The sequence below is a fragment of the Rhamphochromis sp. 'chilingali' genome (genome assembly GCF_963969265.1).
Source record: "Rhamphochromis sp. 'chilingali' genome assembly, chromosome: 7".
NCBI lineage: Eukaryota > Metazoa > Chordata > Actinopteri > Cichliformes > Cichlidae > Rhamphochromis > Rhamphochromis sp. 'chilingali'.
In genome coordinates, this window is record NC_137934.1 from 18,373,237 (window position 1) to 18,397,082 (window position 23,846).

The window sequence follows — 23,846 nt, forward strand, 5'->3', positions numbered from 1 at the left end:
GGGCAGCTGTGGCTATGTGTACTAATCAGTGCTTCAGTCCACACGTCAAAGGGCAAGATACTGAACCTTCGATTGTCCCCAATGCATTTGGGTGTGAATGAAATGTATGACTATGACTTCTAGTTCAAAAAGGGCTATTTATGTATTTAAGTCCAGTTGTTGCTCATTCACTGTTACCTTGAACGAGTCATGCTATCACCACTCTGTGTAACAGATATTTCCTATATAAGCAAATATGTTTTACACTATTTACCTACTGAAATGAAATGACTGAATGTATCAAACATACATTTTGCTCTTACTTCACATTTTAATATTTTTAATGATAACATTATTAGGTTTTTAATGTCCCTTACTGCAGAATAAAGATTTCTTATGAAAGTTTGGTTTTGTTTTGTTTTTATCTTTAGCTCCATTCTAAGAAAATGACCAGTTTCAAGTGTCCTCAGTGTAGGACACATACAGGATGCCATGCTGAAATGTAAAGCACTTACAATAGAAGCCACCAGAAACAAATTATTCCAGCCTAATTGATGACATTTATGGCATTTGTTTTCTGTGCTGACTGATATGCTGCTCAGTGCTTTGCTGCCTGCTTTTAAATCAGATGTCACTCTGAACATAAACACAAGCTACATGTGATGTCTCTGATGTGTATCTGTTTCTACCCGTGCTGATGCTAGCATGACTAAAGCTAGCCAAGCAGCAGTAAATATGTGAAGTAAGGCAGAAGGATATACTCATCAAACAAACAGGATCATAAGAATATAAAACCACGAGCACTACAAATGTAACAGAAATATGTTGACATAAAATGGCATGTTATTTGAAATCTACACGAAACAATGACACAACTACTTTTTTTCAATTTTTTCAATTTATTTATTTTTTACCAATTGTCCAAATTAGTCTGTGATTGGCCTTAGTGTGACAGAAATCATATTTATATACAACTAAATATGACTCAGCAAACATGTTTTAAATGGATGATTCCTCACTTGATGACGAATGATCCATTTCCATATTTGCTGAGTCTTAAATTTGATGTCAGTGAACTTTTCAGTGGTTGGTGTTAAAAAAAAGCCCCCAAATCCCCTATGAGCAAGCACTTGGCGACAGTGGAGAGGAAAAACTCCCTCTTAATAGGGAGAAACCTCTGACAGAACCGGGCTCAGGAAGGGGTGGCCTTCTGTCTTGACCAAGAGGGGTTCAAATGTTCACTGACAATTTAGTTGTATATAAATATGATTTTTAGGACTTGATGTTGACACCAATTATGTGAAATTGGGGACGCGCACAGTTCCGCTTCTTCTTGTTCTTCTTCTTACTTGGCGGAATCTCTGGCAGGTTCTTGACTTCAGTCTTGAGTTCAGCCACCTTGACATTGAGCATTTTCTGTTTGTCTTGTACACTTTGCAAAGATTCCTGTACAGAAAATGCAGCTGACTCTTCTTTTTCTATCTTCTGTTGTTCTGTGGTGTCTTTTTCTTTCTGAGGCTCCTGCAGAGACCTTGCAGTGGATGGCAGTGAGTCCTCTTTTTCCATCTTGTCCTGTTCTCCAGTCTCGTTTTCTTTCGGAAGCTCAAATTTGTGCATTTCATTTGCAGCAGTGGAATTTTGTTCTTTGTGCTGCTGTGGGATTTTAAGTGAGGAAGCTTTGGCCCCTTTCAGCTCTCGCTCCAGAGACTCTAGCTTCAAATCATGAAGGGCCTTGTTGGGGCAGAGCTGGGATTTCAGGTCACTGATTTCCAGGTTGAGTGTCTCCTGCTCCTGCCTATGTTTAACGGCCTGCTCTTCAAGCTGATTTTGAGCTGCTAGGAGCTGTTTCTGGAGCATCTCAATCTGCTCTTGCTGAATCCTACATTTGAGCTCAAATTCAGCCTCCTTAGAGGACTTCAGTCCTACAGAGTCAGTGTGTGAAGCCTCTGTGGTTGGAGTGGCAGACTCCACACACTGCTCTGTGGTAGGGTGGCTGATTTGGTCCTGCAGGGTAGCAATAACCTCATCCAATATGACCATAGCTTCATTGTCACTCACGAGAGTGTCTGTCTCACTGATGTCATAGGGCTTATTACTAGAAGCCTCTTCCAGCTGCTCTATGAGGCCTTTGATCGTTTCCTCGTGATTTTTCTCGTTCTCGTGAATTTCTTCACGAAGTTTGTTCACCTGAAGCTGGTGATAAGAGGCCCTCTTGTTTGCACCTACCATTTTACCGTAAAGGTCGTTCTGATGGTATTGGGAGGCTTCCAGTTGGTGTCTGAGAGCAGCAATCTCGTGCCAGGGATTAAACGGGGGTCTAAATGTGGGAATGGGTTGATATTCCCAAGTCCCTCCATTAGGCACAGGGTTTGGTCTGCTGGGGTTCTTCCCATTTCTCTCTCTCTCCATGTCCTCCTTTGCATTTGAAATGGGGAGCATTTCTTCATTTTTTGGGTTTGCTCCATCAGCCGTGCTGTTTTGAGCTTCAAGAAGAGCCCGGGCATATGCCCGAGTAATTGCTCTTCTTGGTTCTTCAGCCACTCTTTTCTGTTTTTGCTTTTTTTGTTTCTTTGGTTTCACAACCGTTTCCTTTGGTGGTTGTGCCACAGGAGACTTTTTAGTATTTGGTTGTGCGGCTTTATCAACCTCAGGTTTTGGTGTGATGACCATTTCTATTTTTGCTTCTGCCATTGTAGATGCGTCAGCGTGTGCGTGTGCGTTTCTCTGCGTCCGCCTTGTCTTTGTTTTAACAACCAGGTTGCTTTGTGTTTCTGCCATCTGAGATCCACTAAAGTCGGTTGAACGTCTCCCCTATTTATAGGGTTTTCCAGTAGAATGTGCACTGTGACATCACAGGCTGTTCCTGTGATGCGCTGTTCCTTTGAAGTGCCATGATTGGAACAATTCAAAATAAAATGCCCACAAACCTAATGTAAAGGAAAGGCTTTTATTTTGTAGCACATACTGAATTAACACTATAAAAGCTACTCTACAGGAATTGCAGTAAAAAATAGGCATAATAATTTCTTTCATAATTTAAACAAGGACAGGTAGAAAACGTTCATATTTAGTGAAAGATATTTATTAACATTATCCAATGAGAGTTACTGAATGTCTGTAGGCAGTGAGATCTTGGTGGTTGATGAGGCTACAGAATGTCATCTATGTTTGGTTTTAAATTCAGTTTCAATGCTGAATCTAAGAAACAACAGACTGCAGAGGGAGACTTTAATAGAGGTTTACTAACTCTTACTATCATATACATTGTGGAAAAATCTGTCTTTATTTAGCATAATATATTTGTTATAAGCACTAAATATGTTTTATGATTAACTGATGAACACTAACGTACCAAGCTGAAACTTCAGCTCACCAGTCAGCAGCTTATATTCACAAAAAACAGATAAATCTGCAATTCATGCAACTCTAACCAGCCAACAAAAACATGTGTTCATAATACAAAACAAGTTTACTTTGTGAAATGTTAAAAGGTACAAAAAATAAAACAATATGTTTTCAAGACTTTTTCACAAGTTCCTATATCTCACTGAAATGTTACTCTGTAGCTGATTTCTCGTATTTTAAGTGTGATGAGAAATTTTGACTAGAAACAAGACAAATATACTTGATAAGAGTTTGAGTTTTTGCAGTGTATATGCAGCTGATTGATTTGGTCTTTAACCAACATGGAATCATTTATGTTGGGCAGCTGTGGCTATGTGTACTAATCAGTGCTTCAGTCCACACGTCAAAGGGCAAGATACTGAACCTTCGATTGTCCCCAATGCATTTGGGTGTGAATGAAATGTATGACTATGACTTCTAGTTCAAAAAGGGCTATTTATGTATTTAAGTCCAGTTGTTGCTCATTCACTGTTACCTTGAACGAGTCATGCTATCACCACTCTGTGTAACAGATATTTCCTATATAAGCAAATATGTTTTACACTATTTACCTACTGAAATGAAATGACTGAATGTATCAAACATACATTTTGCTCTTACTTCACATTTTAATATTTTTAATGATAACATTATTAGGTTTTTAATGTCCCTTACTGCAGAATAAAGATTTCTTATGAAAGTTTGGTTTTGTTTTGTTTTTATCTTTAGCTCCATTCTAAGAAAATGACCAGTTTCAAGTGTCCTCAGTGTAGGACACATACAGGATGCCATGCTGAAATGTAAAGCACTTACAATAGAAGCCACCAGAAACAAATTATTCCAGCCTAATTGATGACATTTATGGCATTTGTTTTCTGTGCTGACTGATATGCTGCTCAGTGCTTTGCTGCCTGCTTTTAAATCAGATGTCACTCTGAACATAAACACAAGCTACATGTGATGTCTCTGATGTGTATCTGTTTCTACCCGTGCTGATGCTAGCATGACTAAAGCTAGCCAAGCAGCAGTAAATATGTGAAGTAAGGCAGAAGGATATACTCATCAAACAAACAGGATCATAAGAATATAAAACCACGAGCACTACAAATGTAACAGAAATATGTTGACATAAAATGGCATGTTATTTGAAATCTACACGAAACAATGACACAACTACTTTTTTTCAATTTTTTCAATTTATTTATTTTTTACCAATTGTCCAAATTAGTCTGTGATTGGCCTTAGTGTGACAGAAATCATATTTATATACAACTAAATATGACTCAGCAAACATGTTTTAAATGGATGATTCCTCACTTGATGACGAATGATCCATTTCCATATTTGCTGAGTCTTAAATTTGATGTCAGTGAACTTTTCAGTGGTTGGTGTTAAAAAAAAGCCCCCAAATCCCCTATGAGCAAGCACTTGGCGACAGTGGAGAGGAAAAACTCCCTCTTAATAGGGAGAAACCTCTGACAGAACCGGGCTCAGGAAGGGGTGGCCTTCTGTCTTGACCAAGAGGGGTTCAAATGTTCACTGACAATTTAGTTGTATATAAATATGATTTTTAGGACTTGATGTTGACACCAATTATGTGAAATTGGGGACGCGCACAGTTCCGCTTCTTCTTGTTCTTCTTCTTACTTGGCGGATTCTCTGGCAGGCTCTTGACTTCAGTCTTGAGTTCAGCCACCTTGACATTGAGCATTTTCTGTTTGTCTTGTACACTTTGCAAAGATTCCTGTACAGAAAATGCAGCTGACTCTTCTTTTTCTATCTTCTGTTGTTCTGTGGTGTCTTTTTCTTTCTGAGGCTCCTGCAGAGACCTTGCAGTGGATGGCAGTGAGTCCTCTTTTTCCATCTTGTCCTGTTCTCCAGTCTCGTTTTCTTTCGGAAGCTCAAATTTGTGCATTTCATTTGCAGCAGTGGAATTTTGTTCTTTGTGCTGCTGTGGGATTTTAAGTGAGGAAGCTTTGGCCCCTTTCAGCTCTCGCTCCAGAGACTCTAGCTTCAAATCATGAAGGGCCTTGTTGGGGCAGAGCTGGGATTTCAGGTCACTGATTTCCAGGTTGAGTGTCTCCTGCTCCTGCCTATGTTTAACGGCCTGCTCTTCAAGCTGATTTTGAGCTGCTAGGAGCTGTTTCTGGAGCATCTCAATCTGCTCTTGCTGAATCCTACATTTGAGCTCAAATTCAGCCTCCTTAGAGGACTTCAGTCCTACAGAGTCAGTGTGTGAAGCCTCTGTGGTTGGAGTGGCAGACTCCACACACTGCTCTGTGGTAGGGTGGCTGATTTGGTCCTGCAGGGTAGCAATCACCTCATCCAATATGACCATAGCTTCATTGTCACTCACGAGAGTGTCTGTCTCACTGATGTCATAGGGCTTATTACTAGAAGCCTCTTCCAGCTGCTCTATGAGGCCTTTGATCGTTTCCTCGTGATTTTGCTCGTTCTCGTGAATTTCTTCACGAAGTTTGTTCACCTGAAGCTGGTGATAAGAGGCCCTCTTGTTTGCACCTACCATTTTACCGTAAAGGTCGTTCTGATGGTATTGGGAGGCTTCCAGTTGGTGTCTGAGAGCAGCAATCTCGTGCCAGGGATTAAACGGGGGTCTAAATGTGGGAATGGGTTGATACTCCCAAGTCCCTCCATTAGGCACAGGGTTTGGTCTGCTGGGGTTCTTCCCATTTCTCTCTCTCTCCATGTCCTCCTTTGCATTTGAAATGGGGAGCATTTCTTCATTTTTTGGGTTTGCTCCATCAGCCGTGCTGTTTTGAGCTTCAAGAAGAGCCCGGGCATATGCCCGAGTAATTGCTCTTCTTGGTTCTTCAGCCACTCTTTTCTGTTTTTGCTTTTTTGGTTTCTTTGGTTTCACAACCGTTTCCTTTGGTGGTTGTGCCACAGGAGACTTTTTAGTATTTGGTTGTGCGGCTTTATCAACCTCAGGTTTTGGTGTGATGACCATTTCTATTTTTGCTTCTGCCATTGTAGATGCGTCAGCGTGTGCGTGTGCGTTTCTCTGCGTCCGCCTTGTCTTTGTTTTAACAACCAGGTTGCTTTGTGTTTCTGCCATCTGAGATCCACTAAAGTCGGTTGAACGTCTCCCCTATTTATAGGGTTTTCCAGTAGAATGTGCACTGTGACATCACAGGCTGTTCCTGTGATGCGCTGTTCCTTTGAAGTGCCATGATTGGAACAATTCAAAATAAAATGCCCACAAACCTAATGTAAAGGAAAGGCTTTTATTTTGTAGCACATACTGAATTAACACTATAAAAGCTACTCTACAGGAATTGCAGTAAAAAATAGGCATAATAATTTCTTTCATAATTTAAACAAGGACAGGTAGAAAACGTTCATATTTAGTGAAAGATATTTATTAACATTATCCAATGAGAGTTACTGAATGTCTGTAGGCAGTGAGATCTTGGTGGTTGATGAGGCTACAGAATGTCATCTATGTTTGGTTTTAAATTCAGTTTCAATGCTGAATCTAAGAAACAACAGACTGCAGAGGGAGACTTTAATAGAGGTTTACTAACTCTTACTATCATATACATTGTGGAAAAATCTGTCTTTATTTAGCATAATATATTTGTTATAAGCACTAAATATGTTTTATGATTAACTGATGAACACTAACGTACCAAGCTGAAACTTCAGCTCACCAGTCAGCAGCTTATATTCACAAAAAACAGATAAATCTGCAATTCATGCAACTCTAACCAGCCAACAAAAACATGTGTTCATAATACAAAACAAGTTTACTTTGTGAAATGTTAAAAGGTACAAAAAATAAAACAATATGTTTTCAAGACTTTTTCACAAGTTCCTATATCTCACTGAAATGTTACTCTGTAGCTGATTTCTCGTATTTTAAGTGTGATGAGAAATTTTGACTAGAAACAAGACAAATATACTTGATAAGAGTTTGAGTTTTTGCAGTGTATATGCAGCTGATTGATTTGGTCTTTAACCAACATGGAATCATTTATGTTGGGCAGCTGTGGCTATGTGTACTAATCAGTGCTTCAGTCCACACGTCAAAGGGCAAGATACTGAACCTTCGATTGTCCCCAATGCATTTGGGTGTGAATGAAATGTATGACTATGACTTCTAGTTCAAAAAGGGCTATTTATGTATTTAAGTCCAGTTGTTGCTCATTCACTGTTACCTTGAACGAGTCATGCTATCACCACTCTGTGTAACAGATATTTCCTATATAAGCAAATATGTTTTACACTATTTACCTACTGAAATGAAATGACTGAATGTATCAAACATACATTTTGCTCTTACTTCACATTTTAATATTTTTAATGATAACATTATTAGGTTTTTAATGTCCCTTACTGCAGAATAAAGATTTCTTATGAAAGTTTGGTTTTGTTTTGTTTTTATCTTTAGCTCCATTCTAAGAAAATGACCAGTTTCAAGTGTCCTCAGTGTAGGACACATACAGGATGCCATGCTGAAATGTAAAGCACTTACAATAGAAGCCACCAGAAACAAATTATTCCAGCCTAATTGATGACATTTATGGCATTTGTTTTCTGTGCTGACTGATATGCTGCTCAGTGCTTTGCTGCCTGCTTTTAAATCAGATGTCACTCTGAACATAAACACAAGCTACATGTGATGTCTCTGATGTGTATCTGTTTCTACCCGTGCTGATGCTAGCATGACTAAAGCTAGCCAAGCAGCAGTAAATATGTGAAGTAAGGCAGAAGGATATACTCATCAAACAAACAGGATCATAAGAATATAAAACCACGAGCACTACAAATGTAACAGAAATATGTTGACATAAAATGGCATGTTATTTGAAATCTACACGAAACAATGACACAACTACTTTTTTTCAATTTTTTCAATTTATTTATTTTTTACCAATTGTCCAAATTAGTCTGTGATTGGCCTTAGTGTGACAGAAATCATATTTATATACAACTAAATATGACTCAGCAAACATGTTTTAAATGGATGATTCCTCACTTGATGACGAATGATCCATTTCCATATTTGCTGAGTCTTAAATTTGATGTCAGTGAACTTTTCAGTGGTTGGTGTTAAAAAAAAGCCCCCAAATCCCCTATGAGCAAGCACTTGGCGACAGTGGAGAGGAAAAACTCCCTCTTAATAGGGAGAAACCTCTGACAGAACCGGGCTCAGGAAGGGGTGGCCTTCTGTCTTGACCAAGAGGGGTTCAAATGTTCACTGACAATTTAGTTGTATATAAATATGATTTTTAGGACTTGATGTTGACACCAATTATGTGAAATTGGGGACGCGCACAGTTCCGCTTCTTCTTGTTCTTCTTCTTACTTGGCGGATTCTCTGGCAGGCTCTTGACTTCAGTCTTGAGTTCAGCCACCTTGACATTGAGCATTTTCTGTTTGTCTTGTACACTTTGCAAAGATTCCTGTACAGAAAATGCAGCTGACTCTTCTTTTTCTATCTTCTGTTGTTCTGTGGTGTCTTTTTCTTTCTGAGGCTCCTGCAGAGACCTTGCAGTGGATGGCAGTGAGTCCTCTTTTTCCATCTTGTCCTGTTCTCCAGTCTCGTTTTCTTTCGGAAGCTCAAATTTGTGCATTTCATTTGCAGCAGTGGAATTTTGTTCTTTGTGCTGCTGTGGGATTTTAAGTGAGGAAGCTTTGGCCCCTTTCAGCTCTCGCTCCAGAGACTCTAGCTTCAAATCATGAAGGGCCTTGTTGGGGCAGAGCTGGGATTTCAGGTCACTGATTTCCAGGTTGAGTGTCTCCTGCTCCTGCCTATGTTTAACGGCCTGCTCTTCAAGCTGATTTTGAGCTGCTAGGAGCTGTTTCTGGAGCATCTCAATCTGCTCTTGCTGAATCCTACATTTGAGCTCAAATTCAGCCTCCTTAGAGGACTTCAGTCCTACAGAGTCAGTGTGTGAAGCCTCTGTGGTTGGAGTGGCAGACTCCACACACTGCTCTGTGGTAGGGTGGCTGATTTGGTCCTGCAGGGTAGCAATAACCTCATCCAATATGACCATAGCTTCATTGTCACTCACGAGAGTGTCTGTCTCACTGATGTCATAGGGCTTATTACTAGAAGCCTCTTCCAGCTGCTCTATGAGGCCTTTGATCGTTTCCTCGTGATTTTTCTCGTTCTCGTGAATTTCTTCACGAAGTTTGTTCACCTGAAGCTGGTGATAAGAGGCCCTCTTGTTTGCACCTACCATTTTACCGTAAAGGTCGTTCTGATGGTATTGGGAGGCTTCCAGTTGGTGTCTGAGAGCAGCAATCTCGTGCCAGGGATTAAACGGGGGTCTAAATGTGGGAATGGGTTGATATTCCCAAGTCCCTCCATTAGGCACAGGGTTTGGTCTGCTGGGGTTCTTCCCATTTCTCTCTCTCTCCATGTCCTCCTTTGCATTTGAAATGGGGAGCATTTCTTCATTTTTTGGGTTTGCTCCATCAGCCGTGCTGTTTTGAGCTTCAAGAAGAGCCCGGGCATATGCCCGAGTAATTGCTCTTCTTGGTTCTTCAGCCACTCTTTTCTGTTTTTGCTTTTTTTGTTTCTTTGGTTTCACAACCGTTTCCTTTGGTGGTTGTGCCACAGGAGACTTTTTAGTATTTGGTTGTGCGGCTTTATCAACCTCAGGTTTTGGTGTGATGACCATTTCTATTTTTGCTTCTGCCATTGTAGATGCGTCAGCGTGTGCGTGTGCGTTTCTCTGCGTCCGCCTTGTCTTTGTTTTAACAACCAGGTTGCTTTGTGTTTCTGCCATCTGAGATCCACTAAAGTCGGTTGAACGTCTCCCCTATTTATAGGGTTTTCCAGTAGAATGTGCACTGTGACATCACAGGCTGTTCCTGTGATGCGCTGTTCCTTTGAAGTGCCATGATTGGAACAATTCAAAATAAAATGCCCACAAACCTAATGTAAAGGAAAGGCTTTTATTTTGTAGCACATACTGAATTAACACTATAAAAGCTACTCTACAGGAATTGCAGTAAAAAATAGGCATAATAATTTCTTTCATAATTTAAACAAGGACAGGTAGAAAACGTTCATATTTAGTGAAAGATATTTATTAACATTATCCAATGAGAGTTACTGAATGTCTGTAGGCAGTGAGATCTTGGTGGTTGATGAGGCTACAGAATGTCATCTATGTTTGGTTTTAAATTCAGTTTCAATGCTGAATCTAAGAAACAACAGACTGCAGAGGGAGACTTTAATAGAGGTTTACTAACTCTTACTATCATATACATTGTGGAAAAATCTGTCTTTATTTAGCATAATATATTTGTTATAAGCACTAAATATGTTTTATGATTAACTGATGAACACTAACGTACCAAGCTGAAACTTCAGCTCACCAGTCAGCAGCTTATATTCACAAAAAACAGATAAATCTGCAATTCATGCAACTCTAACCAGCCAACAAAAACATGTGTTCATAATACAAAACAAGTTTACTTTGTGAAATGTTAAAAGGTACAAAAAATAAAACAATATGTTTTCAAGACTTTTTCACAAGTTCCTATATCTCACTGAAATGTTACTCTGTAGCTGATTTCTCGTATTTTAAGTGTGATGAGAAATTTTGACTAGAAACAAGACAAATATACTTGATAAGAGTTTGAGTTTTTGCAGTGTATATGCAGCTGATTGATTTGGTCTTTAACCAACATGGAATCATTTATGTTGGGCAGCTGTGGCTATGTGTACTAATCAGTGCTTCAGTCCACACGTCAAAGGGCAAGATACTGAACCTTCGATTGTCCCCAATGCATTTGGGTGTGAATGAAATGTATGACTATGACTTCTAGTTCAAAAAGGGCTATTTATGTATTTAAGTCCAGTTGTTGCTCATTCACTGTTACCTTGAACGAGTCATGCTATCACCACTCTGTGTAACAGATATTTCCTATATAAGCAAATATGTTTTACACTATTTACCTACTGAAATGAAATGACTGAATGTATCAAACATACATTTTGCTCTTACTTCACATTTTAATATTTTTAATGATAACATTATTAGGTTTTTAATGTCCCTTACTGCAGAATAAAGATTTCTTATGAAAGTTTGGTTTTGTTTTGTTTTTATCTTTAGCTCCATTCTAAGAAAATGACCAGTTTCAAGTGTCCTCAGTGTAGGACACATACAGGATGCCATGCTGAAATGTAAAGCACTTACAATAGAAGCCACCAGAAACAAATTATTCCAGCCTAATTGATGACATTTATGGCATTTGTTTTCTGTGCTGACTGATATGCTGCTCAGTGCTTTGCTGCCTGCTTTTAAATCAGATGTCACTCTGAACATAAACACAAGCTACATGTGATGTCTCTGATGTGTATCTGTTTCTACCCGTGCTGATGCTAGCATGACTAAAGCTAGCCAAGCAGCAGTAAATATGTGAAGTAAGGCAGAAGGATATACTCATCAAACAAACAGGATCATAAGAATATAAAACCACGAGCACTACAAATGTAACAGAAATATGTTGACATAAAATGGCATGTTATTTGAAATCTACACGAAACAATGACACAACTACTTTTTTTCAATTTTTTCAATTTATTTATTTTTTACCAATTGTCCAAATTAGTCTGTGATTGGCCTTAGTGTGACAGAAATCATATTTATATACAACTAAATATGACTCAGCAAACATGTTTTAAATGGATGATTCCTCACTTGATGACGAATGATCCATTTCCATATTTGCTGAGTCTTAAATTTGATGTCAGTGAACTTTTCAGTGGTTGGTGTTAAAAAAAAGCCCCCAAATCCCCTATGAGCAAGCACTTGGCGACAGTGGAGAGGAAAAACTCCCTCTTAATAGGGAGAAACCTCTGACAGAACCGGGCTCAGGAAGGGGTGGCCTTCTGTCTTGACCAAGAGGGGTTCAAATGTTCACTGACAATTTAGTTGTATATAAATATGATTTTTAGGACTTGATGTTGACACCAATTATGTGAAATTGGGGACGCGCACAGTTCCGCTTCTTCTTGTTCTTCTTCTTACTTGGCGGATTCTCTGGCAGGCTCTTGACTTCAGTCTTGAGTTCAGCCACCTTGACATTGAGCATTTTCTGTTTGTCTTGTACACTTTGCAAAGATTCCTGTACAGAAAATGCAGCTGACTCTTCTTTTTCTATCTTCTGTTGTTCTGTGGTGTCTTTTTCTTTCTGAGGCTCCTGCAGAGACCTTGCAGTGGATGGCAGTGAGTCCTCTTTTTCCATCTTGTCCTGTTCTCCAGTCTCGTTTTCTTTCGGAAGCTCAAATTTGTGCATTTCATTTGCAGCAGTGGAATTTTGTTCTTTGTGCTGCTGTGGGATTTTAAGTGAGGAAGCTTTGGCCCCTTTCAGCTCTCGCTCCAGAGACTCTAGCTTCAAATCATGAAGGGCCTTGTTGGGGCAGAGCTGGGATTTCAGGTCACTGATTTCCAGGTTGAGTGTCTCCTGCTCCTGCCTATGTTTAACGGCCTGCTCTTCAAGCTGATTTTGAGCTGCTAGGAGCTGTTTCTGGAGCATCTCAATCTGCTCTTGCTGAATCCTACATTTGAGCTCAAATTCAGCCTCCTTAGAGGACTTCAGTCCTACAGAGTCAGTGTGTGAAGCCTCTGTGGTTGGAGTGGCAGACTCCACACACTGCTCTGTGGTAGGGTGGCTGATTTGGTCCTGCAGGGTAGCAATCACCTCATCCAATATGACCATAGCTTCATTGTCACTCACGAGAGTGTCTGTCTCACTGATGTCATAGGGCTTATTACTAGAAGCCTCTTCCAGCTGCTCTATGAGGCCTTTGATCGTTTCCTCGTGATTTTGCTCGTTCTCGTGAATTTCTTCACGAAGTTTGTTCACCTGAAGCTGGTGATAAGAGGCCCTCTTGTTTGCACCTACCATTTTACCGTAAAGGTCGTTCTGATGGTATTGGGAGGCTTCCAGTTGGTGTCTGAGAGCAGCAATCTCGTGCCAGGGATTAAACGGGGGTCTAAATGTGGGAATGGGTTGATACTCCCAAGTCCCTCCATTAGGCACAGGGTTTGGTCTGCTGGGGTTCTTCCCATTTCTCTCTCTCTCCATGTCCTCCTTTGCATTTGAAATGGGGAGCATTTCTTCATTTTTTGGGTTTGCTCCATCAGCCGTGCTGTTTTGAGCTTCAAGAAGAGCCCGGGCATATGCCCGAGTAATTGCTCTTCTTGGTTCTTCAGCCACTCTTTTCTGTTTTTGCTTTTTTGGTTTCTTTGGTTTCACAACCGTTTCCTTTGGTGGTTGTGCCACAGGAGACTTTTTAGTATTTGGTTGTGCGGCTTTATCAACCTCAGGTTTTGGTGTGATGACCATTTCTATTTTTGCTTCTGCCATTGTAGATGCGTCAGCGTGTGCGTGTGCGTTTCTCTGCGTCCGCCTTGTCTTTGTTTTAACAACCAGGTTGCTTTGTGTTTCTGCCATCTGAGATCCACTAAAGTCGGTTGAACGTCTCCCCTATTTATAGGGTTTTCCAGTAGAATGTGCACTGTGACATCACAGGCTGTTCCTGTGATGCGCTGTTCCTTTGAAGTGCCATGATTGGAACAATTCAAAATAAAATGCCCACAAACCTAATGTAAAGGAAAGGCTTTTATTTTGTAGCACATACTGAATTAACACTATAAAAGCTACTCTACAGGAATTGCAGTAAAAAATAAAACAAAAGCAAAATATGTTTTTTAAATGGTTGTTAAAAAAACTAACCAAAGTAGAAGACAACTGTTTAGTGGAAAGTATTCGACATTCTAGAGATTCTCAGGCATAATAACTTCTTTCATAATTTAAACAAGGACAGGTAGAAAACGTTCATATTTAGTGAAAGATATTTATTAACATTATCCAATGAGAGTTACTGAATGTCTGTAGGCAGTGAGATCTTGGTGGTTGATGAGGCGACAGAGTGTCATCTATGTTTGGTTTTAAATTCAGTTTCAATGCTGAATCTAAGAAACTACAGACTGCAGAGGGAGACTTTAATAGAGGTTTACTAACTCTTACTATCATATATGTAGGGTAATTTCCAATAAACCAAGTTCAAAAAAGGGGAGTCTATGGCTGACGCGTGTTCCTGATTTCCAAAAGAAATGCTTCCAGTTGCATTATGGTTCGAAGACTGTTTTATTTATTACAAACTGAGGGTGTAACAATGAACTCCTTCCAAAAAAAAAGGCATGAAAATTCCAAAAAATAGCAGCCATCCAATACTAGCTGTGCACACGGTCAGAAAACCGTGAGACTCCTAACCTCTCTGTCCATGCTCCTCCCCTTCCCTCTCACACAGGGTTTCATGCTACTACTGCACTTATGTAATAAATCTATGAATAATAAAACAAACATGAACTCAATCGTAAATAAAATATAAAGCAGACGTCTGGCGCTTACATTACCGGCCCCTAATTGTTCTAATAATGTATTGCCTTAGAACAATTACCACATTTTTTAACTTTACAAACTTAATATGAACCACGTTTAGACATATCCAATGTTTAAACACATGACAAAATATTATTTATAGACAAATGAATTGTCCAATACTTTGCCAATCAGCTTTGCAAAGTATATTAAGGCTGGTTTCTGTCCATTTCCAAAAGAACAGGTGAAAAAGAATAAGAAAGAAAAGAAGGAAAGAGAGAAAGAAGGAAAGAGCCAGAGTCTGCTAGCACATGGCTCATCGTAGGGGCTTAGTCTTTACCACTAGCCCATTCAGATTCCACAAGCAGACAAATCTTGGTGATGGGTCTGTCCAAAACATTAGTCTTTGTCTTTATCCGTACTCGGCGAACGAGACCCTTCTTGTCTGGAACTGTTTTGATGATCTTTCCCATAATCCATGAATTTCGTGGTGCACAGTCGTCCACAAGAAGAACAACATCTCCTTCTGCAAAGTTTCTTGATGCTGTGGCCCACCGCTGACGTTCCTGAAGTTGAGGTAGGTATTCTTTAGTCCATCTCTTCCAAAATAGATTGGACATATATTGCACCTGTTTCCATCTACGTCGTGAGTAGAGGTCATTCTGGTCAAACAATCCTGGAGGCAATGAAGATTTTGTTTTCAACAACAAAAGATGATTAGGTGTCAGAGCCTCCAAATCATTTGGGTCGCTTGATGCCCTGGTGATTGGTCGGCTGTTGATGATCGACTCTGCCTCGCATAAGACTGTATGAAGGCATTCTTCTTCCAGAACTTGTTCTCTCACAGTAGAATTCAGCACTTTTCGTATTGATCTTATCAACCTCTCCCATGCTCCGCCATGATGTGAAGCAGTGGGAGGGTTAAATGTCCACTTAATTCCATGCTGTTGAAATAGATGCTGAAACGGTGAAGTGTTCCAGTCAGCGATTGCTTCCTTCAGCTCACGATTGGCAGCAACAAAATTTGTCCCATTATCTGAGCGAATCGCCTTCACTTGTCCTCTCCGTGCTATGAAGCGCCGGATTGCATTTATGCATGAATCTGTGTCTAATGATGAGGCCAGCTCTATGTGTACTGCACGAACCGCTAAACAAGTGAATATAACACCGTATCTTTTTAAGATGGTTCTTCCACGTCTTACTTCGAATGGGCCAAAGTAGTCTACACCAACCCGGGTGAAGGGTGGATCATCTGGCAACACTCGCTCTTGTGGAAGATCAGCCATCAGTTGTTTCCCAACTCTCCCATGCAGGCGACGACATGTCACACACTTTGCGATGATCTTTCTAATGGCTGTGTTGGCACTTGGGATCCAAAACTTCTGTCGCAATTCAGAGAGCATGTGATTGCGCCCTCCATGCCCAGTTTCTTCATGTATCTGTTGGAGGACTAAGTCAGAAATGTGAAAGTCTCTAGACAGGATAATAGGCTGCTTAGCGATTTCCGGCATAGCTGCCCAGCTCAATCTTCCACCAACTCTCAACAGATCTTCCTGTAGTACAGGGTTCAGTTTGTATAAATGGCTGTTGCGCTTCACACTTTGTCCCTTGTGAAGAGCTGAAACCTCTTCCGAGAATTTCTCCTTTTGGCAAAATCTGATTATATCGAGCTCTGCTTGATTCAGGTCTTCCACTGAAATTTGTGTAGGCTTAAAGCTTGTCCTGAAACTGTCAATCTGACTTTGCCTCAGCTGTCGATCATTGTCAAAGCTATTCTCCACACTGGTTACGCATAGCTCTTTACGTTTTTGACAGAGACTCCAAAGTAAGGCTTTAAGTTTCAGGAACCACGCCACCGCTCTTTTCAACTTTGTCCATGATGAGAAGTAATTTATCAGTCTCTTGAATGGAGCAACATTTTCTTCCACCTCTATTTTGTTTACTGTGGCCTTCTTGATCTCAGGATCACCAGAAGTGATTTCCGGACAATTCAATGGAGTGTTAGGCCAAAACTCTACTGGACTGCGAAGAAAATCTGGCCCAGACACCCACGTTCTGTTCTTCATAAATTCATCTACTCTTTGCCCTCTTGAGGCGCAGTCAGCAGGATTCTTGTCTGTGCTGATGTGTTTCCACTGTTCCACATCAGAGCCTTTCAGAATAGCTGCAACTCTGTTTGCCACAAACGTACGAAAACGCGTGGTCTCATTCCGGAGATACTGGAGCACCACCGTACTGTCTGTCCAAAAAACTGATTCTGCAAGGTTCAGTTGTAGCTCTCTTCTCAGGACACTATCCATCCTAATGGCTACTGTAGCAGCAGTCAATTCCAGACGGGGTATGGTAGGAGGCCTGAGAGGCGCCACTCTGGACTTGCCCATCATAAATGCACATTGTGTCTCATTGCTCGTGTTACGCATGAGTAGGTAGCTGACTGAGCCATATGCATCCTCACTTGCATCTGCAAAGTGATGTAGTTGTGCAAATACATCATTTCCAAAATCTTTGGGCTTGAAACATCTTGCAACTGAGAAGTGTTCCAAAGCAGGAAGGCTGGTTAACCAGTCAGTCCACCGCCTCTTTATGTGCTCAGGTAAGTCGTCATCCCACCCGATCTTCAATCTGCACAATTCCTGCAGGATAATCTTTGCTGGCAAGACTGCTGGCGCCAAAATGCCTAATGGGTCATACACTGATCCAATGACAGAAAGAAGTCCTCTTCTTGTGAATGGGCGATCTTTGCTGTTGATCTTAAATCTGAATGTGTCTGACTCAACACACCAATTGAGACCAAGGGCCCTCTCAAGTGGAAGTTTGCCATGATCCAGGTCCAGGCTTTTCATTTCTGCTGCCAGTTCAGACTTTGGGATGGAGTCAAGCACCTTCCTTCGGTTGCTCACCCATTTGTTGAGACGGAAGCCTCCGTTGGCACAGATTTTCATTAGATCTTGACACATTGATATAGCTGCCTCCTCCGTAGCGACAGACTTGAGACAGTCATCAACGTAAAAGTTCTGCAATACTGTTTGAACAACTTCAGTTCTGAACTGCCTACTCTGGTCTTCAGCACACTTCCTCAAAGCGAAATTGGCACAACTGGGTGAGGATGTGGCCCCAAACAAATGCACAGTCATCTTGTGCTCAGTCAAAGCTTGATTGCAGTCGCCACCTGTCCACCAGAGGAACCTAAGTAAGTCAGAGTCACCGTCAGGCACCTTCACCTGGTGAAACATTGCTTCAACGTCTGCCATAATTGCAACAGGTTCCTGTCTAAATCGTATGACAACACCAATGAGACTGCTGGTCAAATCTGGACCCTGAAGAAGTTGATCATTCAGGGATGTGCCCTGATAGGATGCTGCACAGTCGAACACAACTCTTAATTTCTGCTTCACAGGGTGGTACACGGCGTGATGGGGTATATACCACACTTTTCCTTCTTTGTGCGCCAGTTCATCATTTGACAGTTGTACTGCATAGCCCTTTTTAAGAAGGTCTTCCATGAAGTCTGTGTACTCTTGTCGGAAGCAGTCATTCCTGAGAAATTTAAGCCTCAAGTTACGTGCTCGTTGTTCAGCGACTGAGCGATTATTTGGCATGTTGACCAATCTGTTCTTCAGAGGTAGACATATTGTATAGTGGCCATCCATCAGTTTTGCAGATTCCATGGCCATGTCCATAAACTGATGGTCCTCTCTTGACATTTCCACTTCATCATGTTTTCTTCCCTCTGGAAAATCCACCATGAACTGTTGAAGCCACAGGTTCTCTAAACGGCTCACTGATATGCGGTTTGCATTAGCCTTGGCTGGGTTTCTCTTGTCTGCATGACAGCCAGTTTCTCTCAAAGGTCCATTCACAGTCCAACCTAGCTTGGTTCTTACAGCATACGGTCCATTACCTACACTGCTTACAACCTCCCATGGCTCCATTGCTTTAGGTACATTTGCTCCTATAAGCAATCCAATGTCAGTCTCAATTCGAGGCAGTTTTACTTCTTTAAGGTAAGGCCACTTTTCGAGATCTTTCTGTAGGGGTATGTTTTCTTTTCCTACAGGTATTGTCCTTTGTGTGAAGACATCTGGCAGATCAATAAAGTCGTCACCAGATAAACTACTGACCTCCAAGCCTGACACTACATGAGTACAGACAGGTTTCTCTTCATTCATAGTTTTCAGTAGTATGTCAGTTTTCCTTCCAGTGATCTTCAATTTGTCCATTAATGTCTCTGTACAGAATGTGGCAGAGCTTCCTGGGTCCAAGAAGGCGTAAGTCTGCACTACTACACTTCCCTTTTTGGCCTTGACCTGTACAGGAACTATTGCAAGTGTGCAGTCATCTTCCCCGGCCCCAGTTGGCCCACAATCCTCAGACTCTGCACAGATAAAGGCACTTAAGATTGTTTGACTTTCACTGTTCTTAGTTTTCTTCTCTGTGTCAGCGTCTGTGTCCCTTTTCTTGATATGCAACAATGTATGATGAGCAAGAGAACATACCTCACAGCTCACCTTTCTCTTACAAAGTTTGCTCATGTGACCTTGCTTCAAACAGCTAAAACACAGTCCTTTGCCTTTCAAAAATTCCAACTTTTCGTTGTGTGGCTTGCCCTTAAACTTACCACACAGGTCTATGATGTGCCCACCGTTACAGAACAGACATGCCTGTGGAGTGGGTTTCACATAATTTGTGTTTTCCATTGTCTTTGTGTCTTTCTCCTGAATGTCCAATGGTATGGCACTGGTGGTGAATGACTTCTTCATTACAACCCTTTTCTGATCCTTGTTACTGTTTTGTTTAATGGTGAATGGTTTAGCAGTGGTGCTATCCTTTATGTCACCAAAAACAGGGTGAAGTGCAATTTTGGCTTGTTTATTAATAAACTCCACCAAATCATTGAACTTGACTCGTCTGTCGCCTCGCTCTTGCATACCATACACAACAGATCTCCACCTTTCACGTAACTTGTATGGAAGTTTTGCTACAATGGCTTTCAGGCTTGCGACGTTATCAAGTTCCTCCATGTAACTCACTTCAGCCATGGTGTTACAGCAAGCTGTCAGAAAGAGTGAAAACGCATTTAAAGCTTCTGCATCTTCTGGCTTGATAGGTGCCCAGTTTGAGACCTTGTTCATGTAGGCTACAGCAACTTTGTAGTCATTTCCGAAATGCTCTTTGAGGAGCTGTTTAGCCTTGTGATAGCCTACATCTGGCTTCATATGAAGGCAGCTCTTTATTAGCTCTTTCGGCTGTCCATTAGTGAACTGCTCTAAGAAGTAGAGGCGATCCTTAGGACTTTCAGTGCGAGACTCTACTCCGTGCTCAAAGGCGCTTACAAATGTATTGTAATCTAGAGGATCACCACTGAAGGTAGGGATGTCTAAAGGTGGCAATGTCATCATTTTTTGTTGTTTCACCATCAGCTCTGTTATATTATTCTGACGTGTCATAACAGTACAGAGTGTTTCAACTGCTTGCTCATCTGCTGCAAAATCCACTCTAGACTGCTGCGTACCAATAGGGTGATTTTGTAAAGGCATGAATTCCCCATATCCATTTTCTGTGTTGGTGACTGGAGTTTGACTTACAGGTAATGGTATGAATCCAGAATCAATAGTCGTTGGGTATGCAGGACTCACATGTGACGAGCGCTCATTTTCAAAATTCTCTAATACCTTTATTTTAGCATCAGAGGCGGCAATAGCAGTTTGCAGATCTAGCTGCTCTCTTTTTGCTTTCAACTCAGTTTCCTGTCGTTCAAGCTCTTGTTTTTGTTTGAGAGCAGTTGCTTGTGCAAGCAATGTGGCTCTCTCCATTTCAGCTTTGAGGCGTACTGAGGAAGCAGTGGACACTTGGCTCCCAACGGCTGACCTGCGCCTCCTGCTTTTACTGCTTAATGCAGCGGACATCACAGAAACACTGTCGGAAGGCTGGATGTCTGCATCACACTGTCTAGCTTGTTCTGTGCGCTCCTCAGCTGCTTTAACCCACGTTTCCACATGTTGCATAAATCCACGAATACGACTAGCATTAGGTTCATACCAAGAACTTTGGTCCTTTTCAAATTCTTCCTCATGCATTAATACTCTCAAACTATCATTTATCTTACACAGTTCTCCAAATGAATCTTGGTAGTCTAAACGCAATTTCTGCTTAACAGCATTCACGTTAGCATCATCTTCCATTAGCCGTTCGAGCTGATTAGCTTGGCTAGTTAGGTGGCCTAGCTTAGCCTTTCTAGACTGGGTCAACCTGTGCAGCTTTTCCTCGACAGCCTTTTCTGTCATTTTTGGTTCTCTTTTTCCACACACTAGTTCTTCATCACTCTCATGCATTATGACAAATTTCCACAGTAGCAAAGCTTGTTTTCACTGCTTACCGTGATTCTTCCTCCAAGTAGGCTATTGCCTTCAATCCACAGTGCACGGCGTTGCTAAACATGATCCTTTTCAGTATTCCTTTTCCCAAAAAAGGAGCAAGAAGGTTTTCTGACTAAATGTAGGGTAATTTCCAATAAACCAAGTTCAAAAAAGGGGAGTCTATGGCTGACGCGTGTTCCTGATTTCCAAAAGAAATGCTTCCAGTTGCATTATGGTTCGAAGACTGTTTTATTTATTACAAACTGAAGGTGTAACAATGAACTCCTTCCAAAAAAAAAAGGCATGAAAATTCCAAAAAATAGCAGCCATCCAATACTAGCTGTGCACACGGTCAGAAAACCGTGAGACTCCTAACCTCTCTGTCCATGCTCCTCCCCTTCCCTCTCACACAGGGTTTCATGCTACTACTGCACTTATGTAATAAATCTATGAATAATAAAACAAACATGAACTCAATCGTAAATAAAATATAAAGCAGACGTCTGGCGCTTACAATATACATTGTGGAAAAATCTGTCTTTATTTAGCATAATATATTTGTTATAAGCACTAAATATGTTTTATGATTAACTGATGAACACTAACGTACCAAGCTGAAAATTCAGCTCACCAGTCAGCAGCTTATATTCACAAAAAACAGATAAATCTGCGATCCATGCAACTCTAACCAGCCAACAAAAACATGTGTTCATAATACAAAACAAGTTTACTTTGTGAAATGTTAAAAGGTACAAAAAATAAAACAATAAAATAAAACAATATGTTTTCAAGACTTTTTCACAAGTTCCTATATCTCACTGAAATGTTACTCTGTAGCTGATTTCTCGTATTTTAAGTGTGATGAGAAATTTTGACTAGAAACAAGACAAATATACTTGATAAGAGTTTGAGTTTTTGCAGTGTATATGCAGCTGATTGATTTGGTCTTTAACCAACATGGAATCATTTATGTTGGGCAGCTGTGGCTATGTGTACTAATCAGTGCTTCAGTCCACACGTCAAAGGGCAAGATACTGAACCTTCGATTGTCCCCAATGCATTTGGGTGTGAATGAAATGTATGACTATGACTTCTAGTTCAAAAAGGGCTATTTATGTATTTAAGTCCAGTTGTTGCTCATTCACTGTTACCTTGAACGAGTCATGCTATCACCACTCTGTGTAACAGATATTTCCTATATAAGCAAATATGTTTTACACTATTTACCTACTGAAATGAAATGACTGAATGTATCAAACATACATTTTGCTCTTACTTCACATTTTAATATTTTTAATGATAACATTATTAGGTTTTTAATGTCCCTTACTGCAGAATAAAGATTTCTTATGAAAGTTTGGTTTTGTTTTGTTTTTATCTTTAGCTCCATTCTAAGAAAATGACCAGTTTCAAGTGTCCTCAGTGTAGGACACATACAGGATGCCATGCTGAAATGTAAAGCACTTACAATAGAAGCCACCAGAAACAAATTATTCCAGCCTAATTGATGACATTTATGGCATTTGTTTTCTGTGCTGACTGATATGCTGCTCAGTGCTTTGCTGCCTGCTTTTAAATCAGGTGTCACTCTGAACATAAACACAAGCTACATGTGATGTCTCTGATGTGTATCTGTTTCTACCCGTGCTGATGCTAGCATGACTAAAGCTAGCCAAGCAGCAGTAAATATGTGAAGTAAGGCAGAAGGATATACTCATCAAACAAACAGGATCATAAGAATATAAAACCACGAGCACTACAAATGTAACAGAAATATGTTGACATAAAATGGCATGTTATTTGAAATCTACATGAAACAATGACACAACTACTTTTTTTCAATTTTTTCAATTTATTTATTTTTTACCAATTGTCCAAATTAGTCTGTGATTGGCCTTAGTGTGACAGAAATCATATTTATATACAACTAAATATGACTCAGCAAACATGTTTTAAATGGATGATTCCTCACTTGATGACGAATGATCCATTTCCATATTTGCTGAGTCTTAAATTTGATGTCAGTGAACTTTTCAGTGGTTGGTGTTAAAAAAAAAGCCCCCAAATCCCCTATGAGCAAGCACTTGGCGACAGTGGAGAGGAAAAACTCCCTCTTAATAGGGAGAAACCTCTGACAGAACCGGGCTCAGGAAGGGGTGGCCTTCTGTCTTGACCGAGAGGGGTTCAAATGTTCACTGACAATTTAGTTGTATATAAATATGATTTTTAGGACTTGATGTTGACACCAATTATGTGAAATTGGGGACGCGCACAGTTCCGCTTCTTCTTGTTCTTCTTCTTACTTGGCGGATTCTCTGGCAGGCTCTTGACTTCAGTCTTGAGTTCAGCCACCTTGACATTGAGCATTTTCTGTTTGTCTTGTACACTTTGCAAAGATTCCTGTACAGAAAATGCAGCTGACTCTTCTTTTTCTATCTTCTGTTGTTCTGTGGTGTCTTTTTCTTTCTGAGGCTCCTGCAGAGACCTTGCAGTGGATGGCAGTGAGTCCTCTTTTTCCATCTTGTCCTGTTCTCCAGTCTCGTTTTCTTTCGGAAGCTCAAATTTGTGCATTTCATTTGCAGCAGTGGAATTTTGTTCTTTGTGCTGCTGTGGGATTTTAAGTGAGGAAGCTTTGGCCCCTTTCAGCTCTCGCTCCAGAGACTCTAGCTTCAAATCATGAAGGGTCTTGTTGGGGCAGAGCTGGGATTTCAGGTCACTGATTTCCAGGTTGAGTGTCTCCTGCTCCTGCCTATGTTT

General features: G+C 40.6%; 1 protein-coding gene across 1 annotated transcript in view; it reads left to right on the top strand.

Moving 5' to 3' along the window:
• tmcc3 (transmembrane and coiled-coil domain family 3) overlaps positions 1-23,846 on the top strand; it is a 135,778-nt gene that overhangs the window by 44,792 nt on the left and 67,140 nt on the right. The window lies entirely within an intron of this gene.